Source organism: Pinus tabuliformis, chromosome 9 (assembly GCF_031772625.1).
Source record: "Pinus tabuliformis cultivar Carrire ecotype Pingquan chromosome 9, CPIR1, whole genome shotgun sequence".
Taxonomy (NCBI): Eukaryota; Viridiplantae; Streptophyta; class Pinopsida; order Pinales; family Pinaceae; genus Pinus; species Pinus tabuliformis.
In genome coordinates this window covers 1,389,700,193-1,389,710,901 of record NC_142307.1, presented here as the reverse complement: position 1 = coordinate 1,389,710,901, position 10,709 = coordinate 1,389,700,193, and positions in this window count along the sequence as shown.

Sequence of the window (10,709 nt, the reverse complement as noted above, 5' to 3'; positions counted from 1 at the left end):
ATCAGTTTGTATGGTATCAATGGCTTTGTTCTCGTAAACAATTTATCACTTGGGCAATTTTTACGGAAGAATTGATAGCACATTATGAGGATACAAAAAGCAACACTTTTTTTAGCCAATTGATAAGTCTCAAACAAAAGGGTTCAATAATGGAGCACATTGAGGAGTTCCAAAAATTGAACATAAGGGTAAAAGATATTCCAGAGGAGCATAGGATTGATGTGTTCATAGGGTCTTTAAAGGATAATATCCAACATGATGTGCGCCTTTGGGAACCTGATTCATTAGAGAAGGCATTCAGGTTAGCAAGAAAAATGGAAAGCAAAATTATGGCAACTAGGAAGCATACCATTCACAACTATAAAGACGGAAGTGTTGTTGCCCATAGTCTTCCACAACCTACAAGGTTGACACCACAACAATTGGAAGAAAAAAGAGCAAAAGGGCTTTGTTACAATTGTGATAGCAAATACACAAAAGGTCATAAGTGTGCTGAGAAGAAATTATTCTACATAGATTGTGAAGAGGAAGAAGAAAAGGAGCAAGAAAGGTCAAAAGAAGAGGATATATTCCAGGAACAAAGCCTAGATGAAGAACAAATAAATCCGACCATATCTTGTAATGCATTGGCGGGAATTACCACTCCTCAAACCATCAAGATAGAAGGACAAATCAAGAAGAAAAAGGTAATAGTGTTGATTGATTCAGGAAGCACCCACAATTTTATTCATTGTAGGGTAGCAAAAGAATTGAATTGCTTCCTATATCCAGCACCAGAGTGTCAAGTGATGATTGCAAATGGAGGAACAATAAATTGTTCTGGAAAGTGCCATAATATCAAGCTATCCATGGGAGAATATGTATTGACTAGCCCAATGCTTTCCATTCCAATGGGAGGTGCTGATGTTGTACTAGGAGTCCAATGGCTACAATCCTTGGGTACAATAGCTTTTAATTTTCAAGAACTTTTCATGAAATTTTCTGTGGAAGGAAAGGAAGTTGAATTAAGGGGTATTGCAGGGAAACCAGGAAAGATAATCAGCTCTAATGGCATGACAAAGCTTCTAAAAAAGGAGCAAAGAGGTGTAATTGCACAATTATGTTCGCTAGATGTTTCCACATTGGAATCATCTATTTCTCCAGATCTCCAAAAAGTCCTGGACAATCATTCCAAGGTATTTGAGACTCCCAAAGGTCTCCCACCTATGCGTGATCATGATCATGCTATTCATCTGATTCCAGGAAGTGTTCCTCCAAACATCAGGCCGTACAGATATCCATATGTCCAAAAAAGTGAAATTGAACGTATGGTTGCAGAAATGCTAGAGGCTGGTATAATTCAACCGAGTCAAAGTTCTTTCTCAGCTCCAGTAGTATTGGTGCACAAGAAGGATGGATCATGGCGCATGTGTCCAGATTATAGGGAGCTCAACAAGCTCACTATTAAAGATAAGTTCCCCATTCCTGTCATTGATGAATTACTGGATGAATTGCATGGATCAATTTACTTCACCAAGTTGGATCTTCGTTCGGGATATCATCAAATCAGAATGAAGATTGAAGACATTCCGAAAACGGCATTTAGAACTCATGAGGGTCATTATGAATTTTTGGTCATGCCTTTTGGCCTTACCAATGCACCTTCAACATTTCAAGGTTTGATGAATTCAATTTTCAAACCATTCCTTAGAAAATTTGTGTTAGTATTTTTTGATGATATACTAATCTACAGCAAGTCTTGGAAGGATCATGTTGAACATGTTGACAAGGTGCTACAACTATTGGAGGAGAAACAATTATATGCAAAAAGATCCAAATGTTTCTTTGGAGTCCAGGAGGTGGAATATTTGGGTCATATTGTATCTCATGAAGGAGTTAAGGTAGACCCTAGCAAAATTAAAGCCATTAAGGAATGGAAAATCCCCACATCCATAAAGCATCTGCGAGGATTTCTTGGGTTGACAGGGTATTATCGCAAGTTTGTTAAGAATTATGGGAGAATAGCAGCACCTCTAACAACATTATTGAAGAAAGATTCATTTTCATGGACTCCGGAAGCAACAAAGGCCTTTGAACATCTTAAAGAGGCAATGTGCCAAGCACCGGTCTTAGCTACACCGGACTTCACAAAAACCTTTATTGTGGAATGTGATGCTTCAGGAAATGGAATTGGTGCTGTTCTAATGCAAGATGAAAGACCCATTGCTTTTGAAAGTCGTCCAATCAAGGGAAAGTTTTTAAGCAAAGCTATTTATGAGAAGGAAATGTTGGCAATACTCCATGCACTTAAGAAATGGCGACCCTACCTAATGGGAAGACACTTCAAGGTAAAAACGGATCATGATAGCCTTAAATACTTTTTAGAACAAAGATTATCCTCTGAAGAGCAACAAAAGTGGGTCACAAAGATGTTGGGTTATGACTTTGAAATCATCTACAAAAAAGGGAAGCAAAATGTGGTGGCAGATGCACTCTCAAGAAAGGATGAGGATGTGGAAGCATTGTTGTGTGCCATTTCTATTATCCAACCAGATTGGATAAACGAAGCAAAGGAGGAATGGAAGAATGACGAAGAAGTGTGGGCACTTATTCGAAAGCTACAACAAGATTCCAGTACTTCTGATACATTTAGCTGGAAAAATGATTCGTTATGGTACAAAGATCGCTTATACCTCTGTAAGAATTCCCAGCTAAAACAAAAGATTCTTATGGAATTGCACACTTCTCCCTTAGGAGGGCACTCAGGATTTTTAAAAACTTACCACAGGGTTAAGAAGGAATTTTTTTGGGATGGCCTTAAATCAGATATTCAAAAGTTTGTGGCGGAATGTTTGGTTTGCCAACAAAATAAAGTTGAAACAATTAAGACACCGGGTCTATTACAACCTTTATCCATTCCAAGCCAACGTTGGGAGGAGGTTTCAATGGATTTTATCACAGGTTTACCCAAGTCTGAGGGAAAGAGTGTCATCATGGTGGTAGTTGACAGACTTACCAAGTATGCACACTTTTGTGCATTATCACATCCATTTAAAGCCAGTACAGTTTCTACTGCATTTATGGAAACAGTTCAAAAGCTACATGGAAACCCAAAGATTATTGTAAGTGACAGAGATCCCATTTTCACTGGAAATTTTTGGACAGAATTATTTTCTTGTCTTGGTACTCAGTTAGCTCATAGCTCATCTTATCATCCTCAATCTGATGGGCAAACTGAGATAGTAAACAAATGTTTGGAAGGATATCTTCGTTGCTTTGTATCTGATAAACAGACACAATGGGTCAAATGGTTGCCTCTGGCTGAATGGTGGTATAACACTTCCTTCCATACAGCAACAAAAATGACCCCATTTATGGCACTTTATGGGTATCAACCACCATCAATCACATCATATTTAAGAGAAAATTCTAAGGTTCAAGCAGTGGAACATCACATCGAACATCAACAACAAGTCCTCCAACTCTTAAAGGATAACCTCGTGTTGGCACAAAATAGAATGAAACAACAGGCAGATCAACATCGCAGTGAAAGAAGTTTTGATGTAGGTGATTGGGTATTCCTACGGCTACAACCATATAAGCAAATGTCCCTAAAGCAAGCTAAGAAGGATAATAAATTATCACCAAAGTATTATGGTCCGTACAAGGTGTTGGAAAAGATTGGTACTATGGCATACAAATTGGAGCTTCCTGCAGCTTCTCGATTGCACCCAGTTTTCCATGTTTCATGTTTAAAGAAGGTTATAGGCGACAAGCTCCCAGTTCAAACAATATTGCCAGAACTTGACGAGGAAGGAAAAATTATATTGGAACCGGAAGCAGTCACAGAAACAAGAACTCGACAGCTACGAAATCGATCAATTTCAGAGTATCTTATCAAGTGGAAGAACTTATCCGCTGAAGATTCCACATGGGAGGATGAGAATTTTATGCAGAAGTATCCAGAACTGCTCAAGCGTTGAGGACAACACTTTTTTGAAGGAGAGGGGCATGTTGGGTCCCTATAATACTAGTGATTACCCCATTACTATTGTAGTTATACCCCTTATTTATATTGTTGTGCCCCTATTACCCACATATTGTTATTTCTGTGCCCCATAGAATCCCTCTATTGTTATTTTTGTGGCTTTATATTATTATTGTTAGGTCGGCTGGATTATATTGTGACTCCTTAGACTCCTATATATAGAAAGGAGGTTTTGTCATTTGTATCATCCAAGAATTGTTCATTTATGTAATGTAAAGGAGGTTGCCCCCTCGAAGAGGCTGAATTCTAAGGCGTTGATCTTTCTTTTCTATCTTTTCTTGAGCTAGTTTCATAACAGTTTATATGGAGAGTGTTTTATTTTCCTAAGTAAAATAGGATTTTACTTAAGAAAAGCTTTATTAGGGAAATGAATAACTTGTGAAGGGGGGTGAATATTGATGAAGGGGCTTAAGTACCTTGGGCATTTCCAAATTATTGGGCCAAGGGTCCGGTCCCTCCAAAAGTCAGAGAAATGCTCTGAGCCCCTCTAACTTGGCAATTACCTTTGGCACTTAGGAAATTAGTGAAGATTTTTAGGGGAATGAGTAGGGAAGTTAATTATTTTGACTTTGAATGTTGAAGTGTCTTTCCATGTGATACATGCCTTTGCTTAGTGATGAAAGTAAAAGATTTAAACATTTGAACTTATCATTCACCACATATTTATTCTGCAACCATCATCTACTTACCCTACCTACTTTACCCTAGCATTTTCACTTCTTTATTAGGGTGCACTTGGACTGGAAAACCCTTATCAAACTTTCTTTTCTTTTACATAATGATGCCTATCTAAGTCTACACTTATTACATCCAAGGGCTCAGATTAAACTGTTGAGCTCCTTTTCACTCTACCTATCTACTTATCTGCCAAGATTAAACTGTTTGGTCAGATCTTTATTCTCTATTTCTACAACATGAAATTGAAAATATGAATTAGTCAAGTTTAAACTATTTGACTATTCATAAATTGTGGCATAAGTGACAAGCTGCACACAATTTTTTTATTATACAAAAGTACAAATTAGTGGCATTTAGACTTGCACACTTTCCTGGTCTTTTCTTTTTGTTGGGGTTCATTTTCTTTCCTTTTTTTACCTTTTCTTTATTATTTTTACCCTTTTATTCTTTTTCTAGGGTATACCCTCTTTACATTTTTTAATTTTTTATTCTTCACAAATATGGAAAACCTTTGCAACAAGTAAAGGTATGAACATATTTCAAAGCTAAACCAAGTCAATCATGATATATGACACCTATTGGTATAGGGGCATAACACATTCTACAGGAATGAAATTCACTCATCACACTTCATGTTATTCTCAAATAACAGGAGCGCCACACATCAATAGAAAAATTGTATCAGTTGATTAAATATTATAATTCTAACCAATCCTGTGTAACAGTATATAATGAATCTAAAAACAGAAGTGCATCAGTAATACAATTCATACAACATCATTAATGAATCACACAAAAGAAAGATAAACCAAACAAATAGTTTACTACTACTGCATTCCCTGCTAAAGAGGAGGGACCTTCCTCCCTAGCAGGGCGCAAAAGTGTTCTGTATTAAAAATAACTGGAAATTACAATATCAAAATGTCGATTTTGTTCCTGTGTTGTCGTTCCCTTTTCATGGAATCGAACCTTTTTATAAAGTTTACAAGCCGAAGAGATTCAATTAGCTCGAAAGGAGAATGATGGAGAGCGTGAAGGCGGCCAAAGGTTTCGAACCCTCGTCTTGCACCAGTTTTCTCAAGGAGATTTGGAGGTTCAGGCCTCAATACCTCACGCAATGGGGCCAGATATCGTCGGCATGCGGGTCGGATCCAGCGTGGGGAGCTTGGGATTTGTTTTCATGTATCGAACGCACTGGGGAGGAAACCCATGTTCTTGGGGTTTACGGAGACGGCGAGGGAGGGAAGGACGCAGACCACGCCCCTCTCAGCATCGATCCTCTGAGAAGGTTAACTGAATACGCCGAGGGTAGGGATCTGTGTGCTCGATCCTCACGGCAAGGTATACATCGGGTTCAAACAGAGAGGGCCTCATCGGTAGACCACCGCGGTGCATGGCCATACGCGGAAGCTCCCGGGGTAATGAGCAGAGTGGGGCCATACTACGACTATGAACAAAGCCGCCGTCATGCCGCACTGCTTTTTGAGAGCAAGATGCGCCAGAACGCAAAAAGAAATGGCAGGGGGGGCCTGCATGTTGCAGAACTGCTCCCTCCTTCAATGCAGTGGCCAAAACTCTTCAGATCCGGACCAGATCTACCTGATCCAGCCAATATTCGAGATCTCAAGCTGCAGATCGGTGGCACCAAGCACAGATCGAGCAGAGGGGAGGCAGATCTAGACATGCACAAAGGAAGACAACTCAAAATGAGACCAGATCTGGAAGTTTGGACACAGCCAGAGCAGGTAAGATCAACTTGTTTTCAGATTTTTATTAACCCCCCTGAGGGGAAAACCCGATTAGTGTGGGTTCATGCAGAAGGTACCATCTTGCAGCTGAAAGAGCAGATATGGACAGAGCTGGGGTTTCCAGTTCAAATCCAACATCTGGTGAGAGGTAGGTGGTCCCTCCAGGACGATAGAACGATGAGAAGCTATGAAATCAACCCAGGAACAACCATTGTCTTAAACCTGAGGCTGAGAGGAGGGGCTCTGCCTCAGGGACAGCCAAGCTATTCAGGGGGAGTCAAGGGGAAAGCAGCACCCCAACAACAACCCAAAGGAGGCACATCCTACAAAAATATTTTACAAGGTAACAGAGCTTCGGGGCCCTCGCCAGACCAAGGTGGAAACAAGCCCAAGCCATACATTGTAGATCAATCGGGACAAACCCCAGCTCTGAATTTTGACTCTTCAGGGCTTGATGATTTTGTCAAGTCTTATGAAACGCAGGCCCTTATATGCCGTTTTAACAGTTTTTGGCCAAAACCAATGGATCTATTCCACTGGATCTTCACCAATTGGACCATGGAATGCGACATACACCTATGCTCCAAGGGGTTTTTTATAGTAAGATTCACATCCAAGGAAGTCAGAGATACAATCATCAGCACTGGGCCGTGGTTTTGGGGAACAGCAGGGCTGTTTATGACCCCATGGTTTCCAGACTTCGATCCAAACACAATGACTGTATCCATAGTACCGGTTTGGGTGCGCCTATACAACCTTCCCCTTCACTTCTGGAGTGAACAAGTCCTGGAAGGTATTGGGAACAGCATAGGGAAATACATCAAAACAGATCTGGAAAGGATAGATGAAAGGATCTACACCTTCGCACGCATTTGTGTGGAAGCAGATCTAAGCAAAGGGCTGCCGGACAACATAAGGCTGATCTACAAACAACAGAATTGGTTACAGGCTCTAGACTATGAAAACACAACTTTCAGATGTAGGCTCTGTAGGCAGACAGGACACTTGCAAAGCTCCTGCCCAGAAGCCAAAAAAGTAAACAGTAAAAAGAAGCAGAAAGGGAAGCAGAGGAAAGGATGGAAATTCACCACCCTAGACTCAGGTGACGAAGAATCAGAAGCAGAGGAGGAAGAGCCTACTGCAGAGAATGCAGAGGTTCCTCAAGAAACAGAGACTCAGAAGGGTACCTCATCAGCCACAAAGGACTCACAGTTTCACTCAAATCAGGCAGAGAAGAATCAGGTAGAGATGACAAGTGCGGACCAAAACATGGGAGGCATTAAACGACATCACCAGTCAGATACTTCAGACTCAGACAAAGAACCTGGTCCACAGAATGTAGAAACACAACTAGTAATTGCTTCGATTGAGCCCACTCAAGGAGAGTGGCGCAAGGTCGAAAAGAAAAAGGGGAGAAAAACTTGAAGCGTGAGTTTTACTCACTGCCGGTATTCAGTTTTTCTTTCTTTTTCTTTGCTCTCTTTCTTTTTTCTTATTCTTTGTGCACGTTAGTCTGCTAACGTTGCGGGGGGTGGGTCACCACTCGAGCTTTTGGAAATGCCCAGCATATGCAATGTAACTTTTTATTTTTTCTTAATAAAAAGTTCGCTTTTTCTTCGGAAAAAAAAAATAAAGTTTACAAGCCCCGAAAATTAGGGAACATATCAGTCATGAGAATCTCACAATTCTCGTCCTGATCGACATTAAGAGAAAAATAGAAAGTGTTACAAACAATTTTCCAATAAAAGACCAATTCAAGTTACATCATCTCCACAATCATAATTGTTGAGATCCTTTGACCGTCCATAGATAATTCATGATTCTTGACAACTGTCTTTGAAGACAGCAACCACGGTCTTTGGTAGTTGCAGTGTAACAACAACTCGAGATGTAACAGAAAAAAATTTGGACTGTAACAACAAATCCTCAAAGTGTTACAGCAAGTGATAGCAACAGTTGTTCATCCTTAGTCCTTATTCGTAGGCAACACCTAAAAGAAAAATAACCAGAAAACTTCTCCCACAATTACCTTGGTTAGCCATATCAAAAAGGCATCACTTCATTCGATATTTAACAAAATATGGAAAAATAATATGTTGAGAAGGGATTTCTCTTATAACCAGTGAAAATGGTAATTCGAACATAATGTTCATAGGTTTATAGAGAGAGAATGATCAAAAATGGGGAAAGAGGTATCTAAGATATGCTTAAAATTTGCACCCAACAGCTATGATGCCAGAGTGTTGTATCTACTTATGTGGAGGTTAAAGCATTAACATAATTATAAATACTATTTCATAAATGTAATGTACCAACCTTTTCTCCTTTGTCTATTACTAGGGCTCCTTTAGTGACATTCCATGCGTTTTCTATAAAAGTAGTTACACAGCCTTCACCACCCAACTTCCCTGTTGAAATTAGATTTTTCTTCAGATATAGAACATGCCTTACCTCATTCAATAGCCATGGTTTCCATTCTATTTCTTTATAAATACCTCACCCATTCCAACGATTTTACAGGGTTTATCATCACCCAAATGAAATTGTCCAAAATCTCCTTGAACATAGTCATGAAAATGTTTCCTATCAGGTTTGGCATGGAATGAGACCCTTGAATATACCACCCATAAATCAATAATATTCTCTAATGAGAGAATCAAAGCATCTTGGAACACATCACCTATCACATTCACTTGATTATTCTCTTGTTGTCCATCTCCTTCTTTTCCCTTTCGAGATTTACAGTCTTTCTTCGAGTGTCCTTTCTTCCCACATTTCGAGCACACTATCCTTGATCTGGATTTGGATCTTCATTTTCTTGACTTGTGATTTCTAGGGCTCCTTCCTCTTTCCATTCTTATTCCCTTAGTCTTTGCAACAAAATCATTACCTGATGTCTCACTGGATCTTTTTTGTCACATTTCCTTGCTAAGGATGGCACCAACAACATCACCAAGCTTTAAAGTACTAGATCCAGAGACAGAATTACTAATAGCCATAACTAAACCATTCTAACTCCATCATCAATTTACCCCTACATAACTTAACTAACTCGTAACCGTATTAAACTCATTCAAATGATCAACAAAACATTACCTTCTGAGATCTTCATATTAAACAAACGCTTCATAAGAAATACCTTATTCGAGGCTTAAGGTTCTTCATATAGTTTGTCCAATTTCATCATTAATCCTTCTATTGTCATTTCCTTTGAAATGTTGAATGCCACCAACGTTTCCTCACACAACCATATTGTTCCTAGTGCCTTTCTATCAAGAATCTCCCATTTTGTATCTATCATACTTGTCGAATTCTTTGTCTTTCTGCTTAATGGTAAGTACAAATATTTTTGATATAGAGAATCTTCCATTTGCATCTTCCACAGATGGTAGTTTTGGCCATTAAATTTCTTGACCCTGAACCTACCATCTTCTGTCATTGTTCCCACTCAAACCAGGAAACCTTCTCTCCTGCGAGTTTATCAGCCATATAAACGCTCGGATCTGATACTAGTTGTTAGAAATTAATTAGCAGAGAAATGAAATACACAAAATATTTCAGAAACACAAATAAAGAAATGCATAGAATAAGAGAGACATAGATATACGTGGTTCACCCAATTTGGGGTACGTCCGCGGTGAAACAATCAGTCCTTCCTTTTATATTATTCAACAAAATGAAGAGATACAACCTAAAAAAAATACATTTTAATTTCCTCTTCGCTCTCACATAGTCTCCTCTCTCTTTCTCGCTCAAAATAATAATCCACATTTGCAATAAAATTCCCTCATATAAATTGAGGGGTTTCCTTCTACAGAAAAAACCTTAAATTAAACATAACTTCTACTGTTAGATCATTTGCTTAAAGAACATCTCAGATTGACTATGAAATTACAATATTTTACAAGGTAATTTTTTTATCTATTTTTAGCTTCGTAGGTGCTGCCCCTAAACCCCCACTTGGGGGGGCTCCAAACATGCAGTTGCCCCCCACCCTCCACCCCCCAGACCCCCCAAGCAGCAATAGTGGGGGGGCGAGTCCCCCCACACCCCCCCGTCGGGGATTGGGATCCAAACATGGCTGAAACAAAACCTATGAATTGGGAAGATAATCAGGCTCCACATTCAACAATTACTTGGGACATGTTGTTTCCAGTGAAGGTATAGCAGTGGACCTGGAAAATATTAGAGCTATCATCAAGTGTCGAACTCCTAGGAATGTAGATGAGGTCAGGTCATGCATGGAACTAGCGGGT